The following is a 22,390-nucleotide window of genomic DNA, read 5'->3' as shown; positions in this document are numbered from 1 at the left end:
CAGGTTTTCATGTTTTGTTTTATTTTTCCTCTTCATGTTGGTCAATGTCTCTTTTTCCTTTGCCCTACCCAAAGATATCAGTTAAAGAGGCCAAGAAAATGCCATCTTTTATCCGAGTTAAGCATTTCAGATGGCAAGATGGCTCTGTTAGGTGGGAGAGTGATACCAGACACAGAGGCAAGCTCTCTCTCACCCTCCACTCCCACAGGGTATTGTGCTCGGATGGTCAAACGAGAGAAGGCAGGTGATGGGCCTGCAAAGCTTTTTACTGATTTTTCTCCATTTATCCTTTTTCTGAGTTCCAGTTCAGCATGCTCTAGTCAAGGATCATTTGTTTCAAGGACTGAAAAACTGAATCTAGCTCAAGTAAAGGGAGGATTTACTGGAAGGATTTGAGGAAATGTCCTGAACTTCATTTGCAGGAAGTGTGCCTGGACCTCCTGGGAAACTCTCCCTCTCTGTGCTGTCTCCTGATTGAGGTTACAACTGCTCTCTGCTAGCTCCTAGGACTCTTGCAGTAATGCTCCCCTAGTGGCTACAGCGCTATAATAGCTACACAACCACTCGAGTTTATTTTTGAAAAATGGTGTTTGTTTAGCCAAGGCGTTGCAAGTTGTTTCAAGGGATGCAGTAAAATGCTTGCAATAAAAGTCTTGTTCATTCACATTCATTTGAAAAAATGTAATGAATCGACGCTGTGTAACTTGTTTCCTGCAAGATGGAAGCTGTCATATCAAGACTAGATAATCAAATAGATAGTGATGGGATGTCAGAATTCCAAAGAGGTTGGGAGTTGTTGTTGGAGGTGGTCAAAGAATCTGTTCCCCCACAAGGCATGTGGCTTCCAGCCAGCAGAGCTCATAGTTCCTTCTCCTCTAATTCCCTCATCTATTTCCTGATGGCTTCTTACAATGTCTCAGTGTAACCAGGGGAACGTGGAGCCTAAGGTACTTCTGCTCACCCTTTTAACATCCATATAGTTACTTCTGTGATACACGGCAGGTTGTAAGGGTTGGATGTGCTGATTTGGTTCTTATCCTTTGAAAGTTTTAAAGTCACCTCTTCATCTTGTCTCAAATATTGAACCAGAGGTCAGAGTCCAGAACCTCTGACTCATATGGTAAACTAGTGGGTTTTAAATAGGTACAGGAAGGGCACTGGATCTAAATAGATCTGGAATGAGATACTAAAAGTAAGGAAATGAAGGGCAAATTTGGATTCATTTAAAAGGAATAAAACATAAATAGAGTATTATTCAGGGAGGTTGAGAATGAAAAAAACTTGCTTTGGTCTCTGGTAAATGACAGGTTGGTCACCTCTCCTGCTGTGACTCTGGCCCTGCTATACTATCCACACTCCTGCTGTAACTTCCAGGAGGTGGGACTCCATGAGTCATGTACACCTCCAGAGTGCTTGGTCAGGGTGACACTGTAGGTACTAGGATGGTCAGTGCTATTGGCACTGAAAGGCCAAGAGCTGCCTTTGGTCAGATTAGACCAAGAACATTCAGGGGCACAGAGATATGGAAGCTGTTTTCTTTCCTTAGAAGAGGATGATGCAATAGATGACAACAAGCATTTGGGTGAATCCCTGCATCTAGCCTTGGACGACGTTCATGCCACCTGGCAGGTAGGTGGGAAAAATTTCATTAGTCCCAAGTGTTCTTCCATCGCCCCACAACCAGACAGAGCCTTTTAGTTTTAAGACACAAGGGGGACCAACATTCCCAGTCCATTTGTGAATGACCCAGAGAATGAGGTAGGAGAAAGGAAGATGCCACATTTAATCCACCCTGGAGGAGTCCCTAAATCCCCATTAGTATCTCAACTGCTTGGTCTAATTGAGGGGTGTGTGGTACAGTGTTCTTTTTCACCTGAAATGAATTGATTGGTTAGTGAAATGGCTGATTGACGGGCATTGGGGATCTAAACATGAAAATTATATGATCATACCACTTAAGGAGCTCAGAATTTAGTGGAGAATATGGAGAAATATTTATGATATTGTGTGATGAGGGCAACAATAAAGCAAGTCCAAGATAGAAGGAATCTTCTGGGCTTTGTGTTAGACAAAACGCCTCAGGGAGGCCCTCTTACCTGCAGGCTAGTATGGGCTCAACTCCAGCTCCAGCTCTTCTAAATGAGGCCTGATTCTAAAGATCACAGATTATCTCATATCTGGAGCCAGGCCCACTGTCTAAAATTTCCCTGTGGTTACCAAGTTACTGGTCTGGTCCCTACAGGCCCATTAATTATTATCCACCCCACGTGGGTGCTTCTGGAGCAGACACTGGACAGGTAGTGTTGGGAACGGTACAGCATGTGTTTGTCCCAAATAATCTTTGAAACAGGTCCGTTCCCAGTTTGGCCGCTGCTGGGGAACCAGCACCTTTGCTTCCTGATTGCTATTACACCCCTTCCTGCAGCCCTGTCTCCCAGGGCTGGCTGGACAAAGAGTTCAAAGGACAAGACACCAGCATGGGAGAGACCTGAAGCTCAACAAATGAGCAGTAAATACTCAGCACCTCATAACCATGGATCATCTAAAAGCACATGAAAATAGATGACCCTGGAGGGCTGCAGTTATGTTGGGTAAATATGCTATCTCAGACTCTGAGTAGTTCTTTCTGTGCTAGTATTTGGGGAAAAACAATCCTTGCTATATGGAAAAGTATAAAAGACATTCTGTTGAGAAGATGAAAAACATGCTTCTGTTTTAGACAAAGCTTGTGACAGTTCAAGGATCGCTTATCTATTGGCCCAACTGAGCTTCAGTGGCTTAAAAATAAAATAAGAAAAATAAATACATGTATTCTTGCCTTCTCATTCTACTTAAAGGCACATTTCCCAAGGTTTCCTTCTCCACCTGGAAATAGGAATTGAGAAATATTCAAGAGAGATCCTAGATAAGACCACAGTTTCAATAACCTGAAGACAAATCCTGTTCTTAGAAGTAAACGCTTGGTTCTAAGAAGCTCTCTGAATACTGGGTAGCACTTAAGAAACTACAGTCGCTGGCTCAGATAACATAATAACATAAAAACTACCATGTATTAGGTGCTTATTATAGTCAGGCAAGCTTCTAAATGCCATATATATGTATATATTCTCCTAGGACATAAAAGATTAGCAGCCCCTTCAGGTTCTGGTATATTCTAAGTTGGGTTAACCCAGAAACTGTCATGGAAAGACAGATTCAGCAAAAAGGCAACAGCCAATATAGTACATCGAAGTCCCTGTGGCTTAGTAGTAGAGATTGGACATTGTGCCCTTAGGGGAAAAATAATGAGGTCAGAGCGGACTGGGCTAGATCAGGTCTGGCACTTTCGCCGCAGAGCCTGGATTCAAAGATGATCTGATGCAAAGCCAGGCAGACAGTTCAGCCGAGGCATTCATCCATAGGGCCTGGCCGGAAAGACAGTTTGGGTTGAGAATACGGGCACACCCGATCAAAGCCATAGGCCGGGGAGAGGGGTGTGGGAGCTGGGAGAGGAGCCTCAGCCCCCGGGACAGAATGGCAGGTGCTTTTTATAGAGCACTGGGTCTGAGGTGCTCTGGGGGGGACCCTGTGAACGGCTCAGGGGTCTCCAGCACTGTTTGGGGGATACCCTCCCGTGGTTTGGTGACCCAAGCAAAGGAGGGGACAAAGTACAAGAATGACAGTAGCAGGGAGAAGTGCCAGATTTCATCCCAACACCAGAAAGTGGTTATCAACAAGCATAAGAAGAGGATTTTATCCCCTTGTCAACTGAAAAGAAGTGCACAACCTAAAAGTTGAGAATTATGTTTTATTTGGTGGACTTGCTGAGGACTAGAGCCCGGGAGGCAGCCTCTCAGATAGCCGTGAGGAACTGCTTCGAAGAGTAAGGCAGGAGCCGGGATATAGAGTTTCTGCAACAAAAACCAGGGAGTTGGTACATCAAAAGGTTACTGTTAATTAAAGAAAACCAGACATCTCAAGTTAAGGATTTTAGCACTTTTCCATGTATGGGAAGGTACAAGAGTCTGGGCTCACTGAAATCATTCCTTTGATGTGCACCTTAGCTATCTGGGGCCAGTATCCTCCTTTTTTCCATCCTGAAGCCCCTCAGGGTGCACCGTTGGGCTTGGCTGCAGTGGCTGAGGGCTTGATGGCTGCAACATCCTTGGTTTACTGATATGGCAGGCGGCATTCTTCATCCACACCCTGCTTCAAGCCCTAGAAGGCTATCCTAGACTGTGATTCAGTCTTCCTTTCTATCAGTTCTGGGATTCTGATTCTTTTTTTCTTTTTTTTAAAATTTATTATTGATTTATGTCTGTGTTGGGTCTTCGTTGCTGCACGCAGGCTTTCTCTGGTTGCGGCGAGCGGGGTCTACTCTTCGTTGAGGTGTGTGGGCTTCTCATTGTGGTGGCTTCTCTTGTTGCGGAACACAGGCTCTAGGCACGTGGGCTTCAGTAGTTGTGGCTCGCGGGCTCTAGAGCACAGGCTCAATAGTTGTGGTGCACGGGCTTAGTTGCTCCACGGCATGTGGGATCTTCCCAGACCAGGGCTTGAACCCGTGTCCCCTGCATTGGCAGGCGGATTTTTAACCACTGCACCACCAGGGAAGTCCCTGGGATTCTGATTCTTAATAGTATCTGCTTTTGGCATCCCTATTCTTATGATTGCTAGGGGTTTTTGGTTGTTTAAACCCTGCCTGGCTTGTACCAATAGGCACAAATTCCAAGTGTTTACCACTAAGCTCATAGGCTTGTTAAAGAAATGGCAACGCCAAGAGGTTGCAAGTTACTACTGGTAATCCATGAGTAGGGTGTTGGTGCCTCGTGATATCCTTTAGTTCCTAATTCCCTAAATCTAAAGGATTGGCAAGCTTCTTCTGTTAAGGGCCAGATGGTAAATGTTTCAGGCTTTGCTGGCAACACCCAGTTCTGCCATGTAGTGTGAAGCAGCGATAGATAATAAAACAAATAGGGGTGGCTGTGTTTCAATAAAACTTTATTCACAAAACAGGCAGCCATCAGATTGGCACATGGGCCCCCATTTCTGACCCATGATATAAATAAACAGACAAAACAAACAGGTAAATAACTTTCATACTCTCCACAAGCAATTTTTTGTTATTGTTTTTTCCTAAAGGATGGGAAAGGGAGGAACCATTTTGCCTGCATGGAACTATGTCACTGTTGTTTCCCTTCGATCTTACATTTGTAATTTTGGAAGATAATAGCCTTAAACCAAACTTCATGCCTGCTTTTAAGATACAGAAGGGGCTGGAATATGTTATTCCAGGCTTTCTTTAAAGAGAGGGGCCTCGTTTGCTACTTTCCCTCCCAGCTGGTGAAGTTCTTTGCACACAGCCAGCCTCTGGCAAGAGTGGAGGAACTTCTCTGAGGTGGCCTCTATTTTCTTTCTCCCATGTCATGCCCAACAATGACTAACTCAACAGCCTTTGTAATTTTACCTTCTGGGGTGACTTATCTACATAAAGAGTTAATAATAGATTTAGAGACAAGGCAAATACCATTTCTTCTAAAACTGAAAAAAATATCAAAACAGAACTCAAGTGAAAACTAGAAGAGAGTTATCCCTACCCAAATCAAGTCTGTTTGCCCTCCTCATATAAGGAATGAAGATACTCAAGCCAGTGGGCAGAACTTGATTGACTCTAAATTCTCTTTAGCAATTAGCAAATTCATCACCTGTTATTGTCTGCATTGCGTCCTCCCAAAAGAGATGTTGAAATCCTAACCCCTGGTACTTGGGAATGTGACCTTATTTGGGATAAAGGTCTTTGGAGATGTAATCGAGGTAAGTTGAGGTCATTAAGGTGGCTCCAATCCAGCACCCTAAGGGAAGTTTGGACACAGACACACAGAGGAGAATGCCATGTGAAGCACAGGGACACATAGGGAGAAGACGGCCATGTGACAACAGAAGCAGAGTTTGGAGTCATGTAGCTACAAGCCAAGAAATGCCAAGGATGGCTGGTAACTTCCAGAAGCTGGGAGGGAAGCACGGATCAGGTGCTCCCTCGCAGCCCTCCAGAAGGAACCAACCTTGCTGGCACCTTGATTCTGGCCTTCTTGCTTCCAGAACTGTGAAAGAACAAATTTCTATTGTTATAAGCCACCGAATTTGTGGTCATTTGTTAAGCCCTAGAAAACTAGTCCAACACCCATGGGCTGATGTAAACTAATAACTCAGATAAATTCTGTGCAGGCTTCCCCTCTGCTTATGTTTGCGAAACACCCTCTCTCTTCCTATTTAGATACCTCAGGAAAGGAATAAACTAATAATCCTGCATCAAATGCAACGGGCTACATTCTGGTTTTAGTTTTGATTTATCTTTCAGCTAAGCTGGGACTTTTAAAGCCAAATGGAAGTGAGCATTTTAATACTCTCCTCTTTTTGTTATGTGAATTCAGGGCCGAAGCCGAAGGCAGTTTGGCAAACAGTCAGCCACTGGTAGTATGACTGCAAAACCTGATATGTCAGCTATTGTCCTCCTGTATTTGCAGCGTCTTTGGGTGCCATGAACTCATGCAATATAACAAAGAAACGTATTGTCTAAACTCTTCTGAATATATGGCTCGTGTTCACATAACTCCTTTTGTCTTGGTCTGTGCCTGTCAGAGGGGAATTCTCTGGTGTCTTTGTTTTCCTGTAGAGCTTTCCCCTCTAATTTGATCTGTGTTTGATGACATGGATAGAAAGAGCACCGTGCACCTGGCATAGCAGGATCGCAACAAGCACTGCTGAGTCGTTCTGCAGTGCTCCCCGCTTCCCCGGGGGGCCCGCCGGAGTCAAAGGAAGGAAATTTCCCGGGAAGAAGAATCCTGATACCTAGCACTTACCGAGTGATTCCTCCATGCCAAAGATTCCTCTAGGTGCTGACAGCAGATAACTCTTTTCATCCCCACAGGCATTGTGTGAGGCAGGTGCCATTGGTGCCCTCACTCGACAGCCCGGGAATCTGAATTACAGGGGTGATAAGTAAAACTCGCTGATCACAAGAGCTGAACTGAGGAACCTGGGGCATCTGGCTGCAAAGTCTTAGCTTTCACCGTTACCCTGTTGGCTTCCTACCTGGGAAAAACTCCCCTCCTGGATCTGAATGTTGTAATGTTTTCCTCACTGAAAATAAGTGTCTTTGTATCCTTTTCAGCTAATGCAAAATTTGGGTCTATGTACTTGCCCAAGGTTGCAGGATCATCTTTGCAGGAAGTGGACAGAATGAGACGGCCTCTCAGTCCAGCTGGAGGGATTCATGATTGGGTGTTTTTAAAGAGGTCTCTTGATCTTGGAATGACGAAGGCCATGTGGGCCCCATTTTTAAGCAGTTACATTTTCTCCAGCTAGGCCCACTCACCAGAAATACCACAACTTTCTAAAAATTAAATGTTTTATTTTTAAAAATCATGTTATTATATGATAAAATTAGTGACAGTGACTATTTGCAGGTCTCCTTATTTCCTTACAGAGCACACATTTGGCGGGGGGGTGGGGGGGTGGTCAGAGACCCAGGACAGAGACGGCTAGGGTCCAGTGCCTTTTGGGGGAGCTCCTGCAGGCCAGCACCTCCTACTGTTGAAGTGGGCAAGAGGGAGGAGAACTAAGGGAAAGGATGGTCAGAAATGCTTCTAGGGCAGGGGTTCAATCCCATCCTCCCCAGTACCCCCTGTCAAGAAAAAAAATTGAACTCTTTTATCCTAAAATGACTTTCATAGATAATCTAACCTACTTATACAATCAGTATAATGCCCCACCTGAAACATAAAGAAAAAATAAAAGGATCATAAATGGAAATGAAGTAGTTTGATGTTTATTGCTCAGGGCCCACTAGAGTAAAGTCATAGTGATGTAGCCAAATGCTTGCACCCATGTGTGGAGTCTCTGCAAAGCCACATGGGCAAGGATGCACTGAATCGAGGGTGTGTATGTGACTCATGCACCCACCGCCTGTGGCCTTCACCACAGGAGCTGAGATCTTTGGTGGTGAGGAAGCCAAGTAAAGTCATTAGCAAGACAACCTACAATCATCCTCTGCTTTTAAAAAAAAGTTATCAACAAAGCAACATACAGTTTTCTTTCTAATTTAGTGGCATTACTGGTATATTCAGCCTATATCAAAACCAAGCAAAAAAATACTATGTGTTAATATGGAAAATAGGGTCGAGTCCTGAATCTGTCACCTTCCTGAATTAGTTCCACAGTTAAGCAGGATGTGGTGGATAAACAGCAAGTTCTCTGTAAAGCATAGAGAACTGTATTCAATATCCTATGATAAACCATTATGGAAAAGAATATGTAAAAAAAGAATATATATATGTATAACTGAATCACTTTGCTGTACAGCAGTAATTAACACAACATTGTAAATCAACTATACTTCAATATTAATTAATTAATTTAAAAAGTAGGATATATAAACCATCATTATTAAATGACTTAAAAAATGTATTTATTTATTGGCTGCGTCGGGTCTCAGTTGCGGCACGCAGGATCTTTCGTTGCAGCGCGTGGGCTCTTTGCTTCGTTGCGGTGCGTGATCAGGCTTCTCTCTAGTTGTGGCACGCGGGTTTAGTTGCCCCGCTGCATGTGGGACCTTAGTTTCCCGACCAGGGATCAAACCAGCGTCCCCTGCATTGCAACATGGATTCTTAACCACTGGACCACCAGGGAAGTCCATTAAATGACTTTTAAAACATAATAAATATTGATAAAATAAAATTTTAAAAAGCAGGATGTGGGACTCTTGTTTGGGTTGTGGGACCTGCCTGTGTAGTCTACTTGCCATATGCAACCTGCAAGTGTTGGGACAACTACCCCCTTAGATTTTCCCAACACCCTCCTGGGCTGTAATACTCCATCCAACGACCCTTAGGTGTGTGCTTGCTCAGTCACAGAGCCGCTCTGGTCCCCTTGTCCCCTCTGTCTGTCTCCTTCTTTCTCCCCTTCCTCCTCCAAGTCTCCCTCATCCTCTGTCCCTCTGCCTCCCTCTTCTTCATCTTACTTGTCCCTTATGTTCTCCCCCACTGGCTCTCCCTTCCCCATTTCCTCCCCCTTCATCAGGAGGAGGCCATGGCCTCCTTCTAGGAGTAGAGTTGAGGGCTTCTTGTCTCTCTTGGAGAATAGATCTCATAAGGCTGCCTCCTGCGGTCCTCCCAGCCCTGAGCCTCCTAACACTACTCTCTCTCTCTTTTTTCAATCCGCAAATTTTGATCTGTAATTTTAACTGTAAAGGTCAGAAAATACTGTCTGAGGAACACTGTGACATCAGAGCCTTAACCCTTTAATACAGTTTTCATATAAACTCTTAATCACCAAACAGTGGCTAAAATATATTTGCTTAATTACTTATTTACCGGCACTGTGCCATGTGGTTTAATACACATTATTGGCTTTGATTTCCATGTTAACCCCATTATCTCAGTCCTCAGATAAAGACTGAGACTTTAGGAAATTAAATGATAGGCCAAGTTCGCGGATATCATAAACGACAGAGCTGGAACCTACACTTATGTACCAGGCAAGGGGTGCCAGGGAATGAATTCCCACCCTCAGGGAACTGGCTACCTGGTGCAGGACGGAAAACCTGCATAGGAAAAGAAGAGAATTTGACTGCTAGTATTTATTGGGTATTGCATGTGCCATCAAGTGTGTGCCACATGTGTTATCTTATTAATCCCTTTAATAACCCTGTAATGACCATGCCATTATTAGCGTGGCCACCATAGCGTCCCCCTTACAGATAAGGGACCAGAGGCAGAAAGGTGGCTAGAAAGTAGCAGGACGGAGATTCAGACTCAGGCAGGCTTCCTGGGGGCCTGGGTTCTTACCCACTTGTCTAAGCTGAGGAACCTATTTCTGGCATCTGGGATTAGGGAGGAGTGGCATTTGAGCTGAGCTTAGGGAGGAGAGGAATTTCCACAGGTGGAGATGGGGAAGGGTATTCTGTGCCCGGCATGTCTGGAGCAGAACAGAGCAGGGAGGTCCCCACAGCTGTGCGGACTACTGGGAGGAAGGTGGGAGCCTGGTCAGTCAGGCAGGCAGTGCTTTCTCCTTTATATTTTAGAGGCATGATTTACTATTTCCAGTTGAATATTGAAGAGAATGAACTTTACTGTTGAGCATTTGTAATTGGAATAAATATATCCTTATCTCTTCTGAATGGCTATTAAAATAATCTGTTAGGAAGCATCACAGCCATTCCTCCTTGGCGCTCTGGGCACCATATGTGTATAGGGATGGTCTGAAGGCAAGAGCTGGAGTTCAAGTCCAGATTCCACCCTATGACTTCATCTTCTTCATTCTTCTGCAAGTCTGGGGCAGTAACACGTGCCCCAGCCTATCCTGGAAAGACATTAGGAGGCCAAAGAGAGAACAGATGTGCAAAGCTTCAGAAGAACGGTGCTGTGGAACTCTAAGGAATCAAATATCTTTATTATTCTGATAAATCTGTTCTTTTAATACACGACAGTCATTCACATCAGCCACAGGCAACTCAGTACAGAAATGTTTGGACCTGGAGTAATCTGTAGAGTGCCCTGGTGTTTTCATATACGTGATCTAATTCCATCTTTACAATCGTCTTACGAGGTAAGCAGGATGGTTATGATTAAGTGCCATTTTTTCAGAAACTGAGGCCCAAACCATTTGTTTAGTAGATGCTGGATTTAGGTATAAAACGCCAGTTTTCCAACTCTCAGTTTAGATTCCTTTCCAGAGATGACATTAGAGGCCATGAGGGGAAAACCCTTGCTAAATTTCTTGACAAAATTCAAGAGAGGCAAGAGTATAGACTTTATAATGCTCTTTGAATGTAGTGCATGATCCACAGAAACACTGAATTCCTAAATCTTTTTAAAAATTCAGCTGGAAGTTTGCCTCTTTTGCTTTGACCCCTGCAGGTAGAATTTGCATGTCCTGTGGCGGTGCCATGAGGCTCTGCACACACCCTGGAGTTACACATATTGCATCATCCAACAATCACTTGTTTACACGTCTGTCTCCCAGCCTCTCCCTCACCAACCCCCGGCCCCCAGGGACAACCAGCCAAGGCCTGGTCATCTCGGATCTCCAGCACCTAGCAGGTTGCTAGATGTAACAACAGCTCAAGAAGTATCTTTATGTTTTTCACAAAAGGCAAACTTGTTGACTGCATAACATTTAGAGACATTTAAACAGTAAAGAATATCCTAAACAAAATAAAGGTTAAAAAATGGAAAAATAAGAAACAAATGCAAATGTCAAATCCTCTCATCTATGAATTAGTGATTATAAAAATATTATAGGACTAAGGTTAGCTGGGGGTGGTATTGTCATTCGGGTCTGTGTGTGTGTTGTTTTTAAAAACAATCAAAAAGTTTTGAGGTAAGTATCAGCCTACTTTTATGGATTTCTAATAACAGCTCATAGGATATAGAAATGATCTTTATTCTTTGGAATGTTTCCATCTGGTCATGTCGAAGTTCAATGATGGCTTAAGTGATAATAGATCTTTTACTTTATTTTAATTAGTTAATTAATTAATTTATTTTTTCTCTGCAACAAGAGAAGCCACCGCAATGAGAAACCTGCGCACCGCAACAAAGAGTAGCCCCCCGCTCACCGCAACTAGAGAAAGCCCGCTCGCGTGCAGCAAAGAAGACCCAATGCAGCCAAAAATAATAAATAAATAAATAAATAAATAAATAAATAAATAAATAAATTAGACCTTTTATTTTAAACAAAATACAATATTTATATGACTTATTCTCTACAGGGTCCAGTGAAGTGGAAAAAATGTATGCATAAGAATTACATAACAATCACCTATATTTGAAAAACACTACCTTAGGAATTGTAATTTTATCAGCAGATGTAGCCTCAATTAAAAAATAGTAGTTAAACTAAAAACAGATGACTCAAAATGACTTTTTTTTTTTAATTAATAGCTACTTTATTTATTTATTTATTTTATTTATTTATGGCTGTGCTGGGTCTTCGTTTCGTGCGAGGGCTTTGTCTAGTTGCGGCAAGCGGGGGCCACTCTTCATCGTGGTGCGCAGGCCTTTCACTATCGCGGCCCCTCCCGTTGCGGAGCACAGGCTCCAGACGCGCAGGCTCAGTAGTTGCGCCTCACGGGCCCAGTTGCTCCGCGGCATGTGGGATCTTCCCAGACCAGGGCTCGAACCCGTGTCCCCTGCATTGGCAGGCAAATTCTCAACCACTGCGCCACCAGGGAAGCCCTCAAAATGACTTTTAAAGAGAGAGAATGCAGGAAAATTTCCCGTGGCCATGGGTATGCAGGGGTCAGATGCCTTGAAAGCTGAATCAAACCTGTATGTGACCTGCATTCCAGACTCCTTAACCTTCCTCTTCCCCCAGGGACCTGATTGCTCAGGGGATGCACTGATCCTCTTGGACCTATGCCCAGGGCTGCTTGTTGAATAGAAGGGCATTAGGTCTCAACTTAGCCCTCAAAACAACACACATTTATTCTAGTTCTGTAAGTTAGAGGTGTGGCTTTGCTCTCTGGTTTCTCTGCATCAAAGTGCTGACGGGCTGGGCTCTTATAGAGAGGCTCATTCCAGGCTCATTCAGGTTGTTGGCAAAACTCAGTTCCTTGCAGCTGTAGGATTGAGGTCCTTGTTTTGTTGCCAGCTGTCAGCCGGGGGCTGGCTGTAGCTTCTAGAGCCTTTTTCAATCTTTGCACTTGGACACCTACACCTCAGCCATGCAGTGAATCCTTCTCCCACTTGGAAGTTCCCTGACTTCCTCTTCTGGCTGCGTCTCTCTGGCTCCAGCTGGAGAAATTTCTCTGGCTTTAAGGTCTGAAGTGACTAGGTTGGGTCCATCTGGTGAGTCCAGGATAGTCCTCACCTCAAAATCCATAACCTTAATGACCTCTGTGAAGTCCCTTTTGCCATGTGACATGACGTATACACAGGATCCAGACAGTAGGGTGTGGCCATTAATCAGCCCACTGTAGGGTTGCTTGAGAAAATTGGAAATTTAATCAGCTTCAGCCGATTTTTGTCTGGTACAGCCATTTCCTTTTCTTAGTCCATTGAGCTTTTTTTCAGTTGATGCAGCTGCCAACCAGCTCTCTTGAGCTTTTTTCCCGTGGGAGATAGTCCATCTAGCTTTCCAAGAAGGAAGTTGTTCATTGTAATTCTTTCTCCAGATCTTCAGCCATCTTCCAGTTGGAGCTGTGTCTCCAATTCATGCTGCTGATGCTTTCCTATGTTTTAGGAAGTTTTTTCCCTCAGAGGTAAATTACTTCCTCGATTGGTTTTCTGCAAAGTTTCACTGCATGTTCTTGACACAGTTCAGGCGGTATTTGAGGTTTCAGTTGAAGTTCTTGACTTTCACCTTTAGGTTGTGAATTTTTAAACGTTAAGATATTTGTTCAGTTTGGAAACTTTTCATTTGACCTGTAAGCTCTTCATCCATTTGATTTTATTCAAATAATTTAAAATAATTCCTGGTCTTCTCTTTTAAACCCTTTTAAGGAAACATTTAAGTTAGCAGCATCAATGAATTTCTTCAAAGTGACTTCCGACTGACAGTTTAGGCAGCCACGTGCGGTTCACTATTTTCATCTCATTTCATCTCATTCGAAGTTGCCATCATCCATAATCTTCTCTAAACAGAGCAGACAAATGTATCACCTTCAGTATAGTTTCAGTTAGAGATTTTAACTGGCTGCTTTGTCATTCACAACCTGTTTCATTCTCATGGTTTGAGTTTTCAAGGGTTTGTTTTTTTTTTCTGTTCTTTAATTCCCACACTTTCTTCCATCTCATAACTTCTCGGATAAGCAGTTCTTTGGTTTTCAAATTTTTTTTTAATTTTTGGCTATGTTGGGTACTCGTTGTTGCGCACGGGCTTTTCTCTAGTTGCGGCGAGCAGGGGCTTCTCTTGTTGCGGAGCATGGGCTCTAGGCATGCGGGCTTCAGTAGCTGTGGCTCGCGGGCTCTAGAGCACAGGCTCAGTAGTTGTGGCACATGGGCTTAGTTGCTCCGCAGCATGTGGGATCTTCCTGGACCAGGGATCGAACCCGTGTCCCCTGCATGGGCAGGTGGATTCTTAACCATTGTGCCACCAGGGAAGTCCCTCAGATAAGCAGTTTTAGGCTTTCCTGAAGATGAGTGTTTTCATCCAAACCACCCATCATTTCTCTCCAAAGTTGTTCTACATTCTTCTGAGATGCCTTTAAGATATTTTTGGTGTGTGTTACTAGGCAATGGAGGATTTTGATGCCTCTTCAAGTGACTGTGCGTCTGTCCTTGAAGGCGAGCAACATCACTCCATGAAATGAAAGGTTAGGAGTCTCGCTTTTCTATCATTTGTCAGGAAGGTCTACTTATCCTCAAGGGAAGAGATGGACATGTTCAGATTTTTGTCGAGTGCTCATAACTTCAGAGGACCAACGTCCACTAGAGGTGACTCAGGCCTTCTTGGTCTTGTAAGCAGTCTGATCTTCTCTCTGACTTTACCATAGTCTTAATCCCGGGCACAAAACCTTTTGGCTCACTCTTTTTCCCTCCTTAAAGTACGTGGGCTCTTTAGTATATAAAGAGCAGATACCAGAATTACTGGGAAACTCACAGAGAATTGGGCATCGTCCCCAGCATTCTGACAACACAGGCAGAGCACCACACAGCTGTTCCAGGGCTGCTGGAAAGACATTTTTGTGGCAGTCAGCAGACCCTCTCTGGCTCCAGAGAACACTGCAGCTCTGTCTCTGGTTGCCAGTGACCTGTGAACCACAATTGATGGCATGGAATCCTGCAGAGTTCTGACCCAAACAAGTGCCTGATATCCAGGGCAGACCAGCAGTGGGGCTGGGAGACGGGGAGGCCAAGTTCTGTAAAACAGGGCTCTCTAACTCTGCTCTGCGTGAGCAAAGAGAAAATGCATGAAGAGAAAGTAGAATGATTTGTGTGGTGCATTGGGGAAAAACGCAAATGGCTGACTGCAGCCAGAGAAACACTGGTCTCCGTAGACCCTGCCTGGCAAACCTACAGCAAAAGCCCTACTGCTAAATTCCAATGGCAAACCTGGGAGGCATCAAAGCAGGGCTGGGTCATAACCCATTCTCTGCACAGGAGTGTGGCAGGGCCTATGGTGGCATTTGCTGCAGCAGGGGACTCGTGTGCTCCATCCCTGGGTGAAGCTCACTCTTCTCCTGATTTAAAGTCTCCTGCTGCAGCTCAGCACCCTGGTCTACCTCTGGACATCACAGGGACCTCTCACCACTGAGGACTCCCTATCTTGTCTGTGTTTGGTCAGTGCAGGCAGGGACAGGGGACAGAAGGGCTTCACCAAAGGCACTAACTTATAGAGCTGGATTTCAACTGGAAGAATTCAGGAGAAATTGAAGTGTTTAATATTTCATGGATTTTCGGTGGAGCCAGTTTGTCTCCGTTCCATCCAAGCATTCCTGGATGGTGAGGCTCTCCTCCAGTGGCCCTGCCACCTTTAGCACGTGGCTCCCATGCTTGCCTGGGGTTGGTCTGCAGTCTACTGCATCACCTTCAGAAGTGTGCCTCCATGGAGAGCCTCTGAAGAGTGGGCAGGTCCTTCTTCCAGCTGAATTTGCTGACTTCTGTTTTTTTTTTTTATACATGCCACATTCCTAGTATCTCTGGAAGATATCCTAGTATCTCAAGCCCAGAGCTTTATTGTCCGTCACCCAGGACTGTGCCATGAGTCCTGACTTGTCCTCAGTATCTTTATCCATGAGGGAAATGAGAGAACCATCAATGGAGGCCTGTCTGGGGGCTCTGAAGGGCTCCAGGTTTCAGGCTGCAGGTGCCCTGCTCCCAGGAGTCCCTCTATCTATGGCTCATTCCTGAACCAGAAAAAGTCATCTGGGTGTCAGTAGGTAGGCTCCAACCTTCTCAGGTTTCTCCATGTGGCCAGGAACATGGCTGTCCTCAAGACGTATTTAAAGAAATGAACATTACCTAGTAACTCATTCAGGTGTCATGTAAGTCAAGGGGATGGAATCAGAACGGCTCAGTCTCAGAACGCAATCATGTAACAACATGATGAGACATATCTCTGTCTCTATAATCTCCATCTCTATCTCTTAGTTCTCTCCGGCTGGGGATGCTGTAATAAAATACCATAGATCAGGTGGCTTAAACATAAACGAATATTTTTATTTCTCACAGTTCTGGAGGCTGGGAAGTCAGATATCAGGGTGCCAGTGTGGTTGGATTCTGGGTGAAGGTCCTCTTCCTGGTCTACTGATGGCATCTTCTCATTTGTGTCCTCCATGGTGGAGAGGGAGGCCTAACTCTTCCTCTTCTTACAAGGGCAGTAATCCCATCATGGGGCTCCACCCTTATGACCTAATGACCTCCCAAAGGCCCACACTTCCAAATACCATCACATTAGGGCTTCAACATATGAATTTTGAGGGGACACATTCAGTCTATAACAATATAACTATGTTTGTATAAATAACTATATATAGGACTAGTTTCAGCATTTAGCTGGTATTTATTTAGTGATAAATAGATATAGATCTATCTATCTATAAAATTCAATAGAATATATATTTATATTCATATATGTACACATTATTTGATAGAATATATATAAGTATATAAACATAAATATAGTCTATAATTATATATAATTATATATTATTATACTATATTATATTACATATAGTAAGCACTAAATAAACACTTACCAGCTAACTGCTGAAACTAGTCCTAACCTGCTTTTAAAGATTTGGCAATTATAGAGAGAAAGTATGTAATTAAAAAAAATTAATGGAGAAATAACTATAGAAATATTATCAATCTTCTGAGAAATTTAAAAATAAATAGGTAGGGACTTTCCCGGTGGCGCAGTGGTTAAGAATCCGCCTGCCAATGCAGGGGACACGGGTTCAAGCCCTGGTCCAGGAAGATCCCACATGCCACGGAGCAACTAAGCCTGTGCGCCACAACTACTGAAGCCCGTGAGCCTAGAGCCCACACTCCTCAACAAGAGAAGCCACCACAATGAGAAGCCCACGCACTGCAACGAAGAGTAGCCCCCGCTCGCCACAACTAGAGAAAGCCTGCTCACAGCAACAAAGACCCAACGCAGCCAAAAATAAATAAATAAAATAAATAAATTTTAAAAAAAAGGGTAAATATAGAGTAAGGCTTGGTTGGATAATTCCTTTAGCCTGTGATGTTTCTCAGCAATGGAATTCTTGGCTTCCAGCTAGTTTGGAGGAGTCCTCGTTGTCATGGTTGTGTACTTTATTGTGCTCCCCTCTTCTTGGGGCAAGGGAAAGTGCTTTGAATATAGTGGATGTGCAATAACTATTGATTAAATAAATGAATGATATTGGAATAGGAATCTAGCAAGTGGTAAGTCATGATGGTCTTGTTATTTCATTCATTCACTCATTTATTTACTCAACAAAAAGTACTTACCCCCTGCTGCACACCAGGCATCGTTCTAGACACTGGACATTCATGGCAGTGAATAAGACAGACAAGTTCTTTGCTCTGAAGGAACATATTCTAAAAAGAGTGGCAGAGCATCAACAAACCATTGAGAAAATATCTAGAAGTGTAGCTGTAGTGTGGTGGTATGAGTCCAGTGAGAGCTGGAGTCCAGGCGGTGTGGGGAGAGGCCTCCTGGCAGGAGATGCAGGCTCAGAATTATAGCCACGGCCAGGAAAGGACAGGAGAGAAATACCCCAGCCACTCTCTTCCGGCCTCTGACCTCTCTGAGGTCTCCTATTGGATAAATACAACCTCTTGGCTGAAGAGTCTGAGTCTGGATGATGGAATCCTTGGGGGTCAGCCTCCCAGAGCACAGAGCAGGGCAGAGAAAGAGCATGATCAGGGGCCAAATGTAGTCAGTTAGAAAGATTTTACCATGTCTGAGCACCTTGAGGGCAGGCTCTAAGTTGGGTTTACTTTTCTCTTCCCCATAGGACCCAAGGAACACAAAACTTGGCAAGAAGCACATGCTTATTAATTTAATTGTGCTTCAAAAACAGAAATATAGATCAATGGAACAGGATAGAAAGCCCAGAGATAAACCCATGCACCTATGGTCAACTAATCTATGACAAAGGAGGCAAGGATATACAATGGAGAAAAGCCAGTCACTTCAATAAGTGGTGCTGGGAAAACTGGACAGCTACATGTAAAAGAATGAAATTAGAACACTCCCGAACACCATACACAAAAATAAACTCAAAATGGATTAGAGACCTAAATGTAAAACAGGACACTATAAAACACTTAGAGGAAAACATAGGCAGAACACTCTATGACATAAATCACAGCAAGATCCTTTTTGACCCACCTCCCAGAGTAAGGGAAATAAAAACAAAAATAAACAAATGGGACCTAATGAAACTTAAAAGCTTTTGCACAACAAAGGAAACTATAAACAAGATGAAAAGACAACCCTCAGAATGGGAGAAAATATTTGCAAATGAAGCAACTGACAAAAGATTAATCTCCAAAATATACAAGCAGCTCATGCAGCTCAATATCAAAAAACAAGTAACCCAATCCAAAAATGGGCAGAAGACCTAAATAGACATTTCTCCAAAGAAGACATACAGATGGCCAAGAAGCACATGAAAAGCTGCTCAACATCACTAATTATTAGAGAAATGCAAATCAAAACTACAATGAGGTATCACCTCACACCAGTTAAAATGGGCATCATCAGAAAATCTACAAACAACAAATGCTGGAGAGGGTGTAGAGAAAAGGGGACCCTCTTGCACTGTTGGTGGGAATGTAGATTGATACACTCACTATGGAGAACAGTATTGAGGTTCCTTAAAAAACTAAAAAAAGAATTACCATATGACCCAGCAATCCCACTACTGGGTATATACCCAGAGAAAACCATAATTCAAAAAGACACATGCACCCCAATGTTCATTGCAGCACTATTTGCAATAGCCAGGTCATGGAAGCAACCTAAATGCCCATCGACAGATGAATGGATAAAGAAGATGTGGTACATATATACAATGGAATATTACTCAGCCAAAAAAAGGAACAAAATTGGGTCATTTGTAGAGACGTGTTTGGATCTAGAGACTGTCATACAGAGTGAAGTAAGTCAGAAAGAGAAAAACAAATGTCGTATATTAATGCATATATGTGGAACCTAGAAAAATGGTACAGATGAATCGCTTTGCTGGGCAGAAATAGAGACACAGATGTAGAGAACAAACATATGGACACCAAGGGGGGAAAGTGGCGGGGGGATGGTGGTGTGATGAATTGGGAGATTGGGATTGACATATATACACTAATATGTATAAAATGGATAACTAATAAGAACCTGTTGTATAAAAAAATAAATAAAATAAAATTCAAAAAATAAATTTAACTCTGTTTTGTATGGTTGGCTCTGCCTGATCTAAATGTGTGTTTCAGGCATTGCTCACCCCATGGGGGTTCTGGTTCCTCACTATCCCTGGGGAACACAGCATCTTGTTCACGATGCATTACAGCAATGTGCCTGGTGCACAGTTATGCCAGTGAACATTTGCTAAACAAGGATTCTTTTTTGCATGCAGAATTTTCTTTGTTACCCATATGCAGAATTGTGATAGAATAAAACATTTCTCAACTTCAAGCCTGCAATAAATGGAAAAGTTTCATAAAGGTTAGGGAAGAAGACTTGGGGGACAGACTATAATCATTTCAATTTCCTTCTCCCTCCGTCCCTGAGGAATCCTCTCTTGCTGTGGTGATTAAGAATTGATGCATGGAGGGGAGAGAGATAAATTAGTAGTTTAGGATTAGCAGATACACACTACTATATATAAAATAGATAAACAACAAGGACCTACTGTATAGCACAGGGAACTATATTCAATATCTTATAATAACCTATGTTGGAAAAGAATCTGAAAAGGAATATATATATTTTTTATATATGCATATATATATGTATAACTGAATTACTTTGCTGTACACATGAAACTAGCACAAAAAGGAAAAAAAAAAAAAGAATCGATGCATGTATTCCCTCTCTTAGACTCTCCATGATGTGCTCTCTTTTCCCAAAACCATCGTGCATTGGGAACCTTCTTGTGTGGCTGGAATAAGAGGAATTTAGTCACAGATGTGGACTTTACAGTCCATATTGTCTTAGAAGAGGTAAAATCAAGAAGAGTGTAGAGCATTTCTAGAAGTAGAGGGACAGGGAGACCCAGGGGGGCAGAGGTGTGTGTGGGGGGCTTGTGATATTAGATGGATTTCCTTGAGTTCATTAGAACCGGATTTATGCAGACACCCAAGGCTTACAGAACCCATTTAATGTATGCTGTAGACCTGTAAGGGCCCTGAATTGAGAAAAGGCTGCAAGAGTTGTCTGGGCTTGTCCTTCAGAAGGGGAAAGGCAAGATATAACAGGGGAGCTGAGTGCAAGACTTATGACCCAGGCAAGGGGTTGGCGGTGGGGGAGAGCCCTGCGTAGCGTGAGCGGATCCCTAGGGGTGTGGTGGAGGCAGGTGGTTCGCTGGGCAAGCTCCTTGCTCCGTGGACAGCCAGGGAGGGAGATGAGAGCTACGGCTTCCTGAATGTAATCATTCATTGTGCAGAGACAATCCTCGATGAAAATTTTTCTTTTGCCTCCCGGTGTCACATGAAGACATCCTTCCCCAGCTCCCTTGCATCTGGGTAAGGCCGTATGCCTACTTCCAGCCAAAGTGATGCAGATGCAATTGACATAAATCACCTCCATACCTGGCCCACCAAAAATAGACATAAATCACCTCCATACCTGGCCCACCTGCTCAGTTTCCCCCTCTCATTGAGGGGGAAAGGTATCCCCAACATGGAAAGAGAATTTCTGAATGTGGAGCCTGTGGTGATAACCTAAACATGAGCACAAAGCAAAGACAGCCAGATAAAGGGCGTTTAAGTCCTCCAATCATGTCACTGGACACTTCCCTCCTTTGGGTACGTGTTGAACTGCTTGGGATGGGGGTGCAGTGGGAGAAATGTTTGTTACTATAATCAAGGTCTTGCTTCTTCCATTTTGGTATATCACCCCTTCTGGGCTAAATAATGGTAATTTACAAGGGTCTTCTTTTTGAAGATTGCAATCACTTCTATAGCCATGATTGAACGTCAAGGCAAAGTCCGAATGGGAGGTCAGCATGAGTCAGCCTGACTTTATAAGGCGTTTCTCTGAAAGGGATAAGGAAAGAAGACGCATAGGATCTCTAGGCTAACCTGAGGCTAATGTGCCTGCCCAAAGGTTCAGGAAAAGTGCCTTCTCTTCCGCACCACTCCCTAAAGAGCAGGTTTGGTCTGAAACTGGGTGGAAGGTTGGTGCTGGCATAAGGGGTAATGTGTCTGATACCCAGGTTCATAGACCAGCCTGCGAATGTGGCTAGAAAGGAAAGCAAAGGGGCTGAGTAGGGTGCTTCCAGAGTCATGGGTTGGACCTCTCTCTCCCTCAAGGCCTGTTCCCTTTCCTGAAATGGACCTTCACTGCACTTCCATACCACCTTGATGGAGGAAAGCCCAGAGGAGTGTTTGAATGTCTTTTCGCCTCTAGTCTTTCTACCAAGTTTGCCAAGTACAGCATGTGCAAAATGGTTGTTCCTCTGACACACAAAGGAATTATTTCAGTGGGATGAAATAACTTCATGTGTGTTATGAGTTGGATAGATGGTATATGAATGTGGGGGCGGGGTGTGGTGCTAACCTGTAGGGAAGCTTGGAATTCTGTGAGAGTTCAAAGAAAACACAAAGAAACTCTGGGGCCCCTGGCTGGGATGCTCAAAACTGGGAACGTGGCTTCTGTTTCGGTTTGGAGGCCAATCCACTCTCTTTACATGGTCACACAGCTTGGAGAGCCTTAAGAAAAAGTATTTCTGCCATTTAGAATTTTCTAGAAATGACCAAGATGGTTTCAACTGAGTTTTAATACTTTACTGCTAACTCAGATCAAAGGTTGAGCATCTCACGTTGGTTCCATGTCATTTGCTCATTTGGACGGTGAGGTGGAAGAGAAAGGCCGTGAGGGTTGGTCTGCATAACAACACAATTTCATTTCCTAAAAAGTGGTTTCGTTGCAAATGATGATGAACCTGAGTCTGCGCCAGGCTGGCTGTGGTCAGGGTGGAACTGAGATGAGAAACCACACTTAATCCATGACTTCTACATGGTCAGGACTGAGAGACAGACCTAGGCTTCTGTCTGAGTTACAGAGCAAGTCACTAGTGATGCTTTATTCCTTTTTATTTTTCACTAGTCTTCAAGTTATTGGAACAGCTTTTCAATTATTTGTCGTTTCCTTTTTTTGTTGTGTTTTGTTGAGGTGAGTCATCAGGAAAACTAAATAGAGAAAAAAAAGAGAAAGAAACCAACACCCCAACCATCACAGAAAGAACACTTCAAAACTACCCATA

At 43.6% G+C, this 22,390-nt stretch overlaps 1 long non-coding RNA gene across 3 annotated transcripts in view; it reads left to right on the top strand.

Moving 5' to 3' along the window:
* LOC309607999 overlaps nt 1–18,881 on the top strand; it is a 79,122-nt gene extending 60,241 nt beyond the window's left edge. The window contains exons 2-3 of one of the 3 annotated variants that reach the window (XR_014232601.1): nt 1,547–1,629; nt 6,905–18,881. This is a non-coding gene — a long non-coding RNA (uncharacterized lncRNA). Of the gene's footprint in view, nt 1–1,546; nt 3,657–6,904 lie in introns of those variants that run through there. The other 2 variants (XR_014232603.1, XR_014232602.1) reach the window with 2 other exon arrangements.
* Nucleotides 18,882–22,390: the final 3,509 nt, after the last annotated feature.

This window comes from Balaenoptera borealis, assembly GCF_965194805.1.
Source record: "Balaenoptera borealis genome assembly, chromosome: 12".
Taxonomy (NCBI): domain Eukaryota; kingdom Metazoa; phylum Chordata; class Mammalia; order Artiodactyla; family Balaenopteridae; genus Balaenoptera; species Balaenoptera borealis.
This window is presented reverse-complemented; position numbering and strand designations above follow the sequence as displayed.